Raw genomic sequence first — 1,667 nt, forward strand, 5'->3', positions numbered from 1 at the left:
AGTAAACACTGGCGCTCCCAAAAATCTGAGGACCGACGCAGGGTCATTTGTCCCAAAGGCTGCAGTCTAGGTACCCTGGTGATAAATAGCTATCCCTGATTAGTCATACTTATCAGTCTGATGGGCTTTCTGAATTGCTTTTTTATCAGCATTCAACCCTACTATTTATTATCCCTCTATATTTTCTTTGAATTCTGCAAATGAAGTAGAATTCCAACGGTAATTTAAGGAGGCCTTCGTTAATGGAAAACATACCATAGAATGCGGTTAATATACTTGGCGGCTGTCAGTTCATTTGTGTAAAATGTAATTTGCTTTGCTTTTTAAACGGGTTAGTCCTCATTTACATTCATCTGTGTTTTCCCTCTTTTAGCGAAGCATAAAAATAGTCATGTGGTGATGATCATAAGCCTCATTTGTGATTCCAATGAGCACTTTGTGGAACATTTGCATGATGATTTTCAACCACTGCAATTTAGATTACTCCCTTTTTAAAATCACAGAACATGCGGTTTCCAACAAAAATGTTCAACTTTCGGAGAAATGCAGATTAGCTAATATTAGCAGTGCGCTGTGATAGAAATGTATATTTTCTTCTTTTTAAAGGTCAAATAACTGATTTACTGAGAACAAGTAGCATGTGTCTGATAACATATTATAATACTACTTATTGCACCTTTGCTGCAATATTTCACTAACAAAACACAGGATTCTGTCAGAAAGGTCCTTTTGAAATGATACTGTGTACGATCATTTCTAACATTCACAAGTTTCATTAAGCATAATTCTATGCTTAATTGTGTTTTTTGATCACACAATTCCCACTCTTATTTATAACCAAATTTGGATTTTCTGCCATTTTGTTAAAATCAAAAGCACCAAGTGACCAAATGACAGATTTAAGATCATATTTGACACTAATTCTGCAAATCTTTGCTCAAATAAACTCATAAAATATACAGACCAATTCTTTTATTTAAAAACTGTAATCTAAATATGAACGCATTAAATCATAAACCTCTACACTACGCATGGGAGGGAAAAAATCATTAGCCGAGAAAGGTGCAAGAGCTGTTGTCCATAAGAAAATACAGGCTCGCTGAGTGTCTGCAGCGACAGAGAGCAGACATGCCGGCTGAATGGACTCCAGTGTGTCGGGCTTCTGCTTCTGTGATGCATCACTGACGCACCATAGACGTCCAGCTCAAAATCCTGAAGGATTGTGTACCAAAGTAAAGACAACCTGCCCCAAGCTGTCCTGACAGAGACATTCTGTACAAGGCAGCTTGTGTTTATCTTTGGGCCAACGCAGCCACCAAAGTTTGTTATTCCATTATGTAATGCTATGACTGCTCAGAATGTAAATGGCAGCTCGATGGGTTTTGTTGTAGAGCAACGTAATCATGGTCTTTGTTAATGTGTTAAAATCTTGTTGTCAGGGCTGGGTGATATTCCTGCCTTCGCCAAAGAGATCTGGTGCTACAACAGTGTAAACCCAATGGAGAATAACACATTTTATAATATTTGGAATTATCCAGACACCGTCAAAAAGTCATGCGCAGCAGTTTATACCCATTTCCCGGAATCGAACTTTCACCGAGTTAACAATCCCACAAACATTTTAATACTACCACTGTAAACAGCGCAAAACACAAAACATGCACTCA

This window comes from Salminus brasiliensis, chromosome 1 (genome assembly GCF_030463535.1).
Source record: "Salminus brasiliensis chromosome 1, fSalBra1.hap2, whole genome shotgun sequence".
NCBI classification, from domain to species: Eukaryota; Metazoa; Chordata; class Actinopteri; order Characiformes; family Bryconidae; genus Salminus; species Salminus brasiliensis.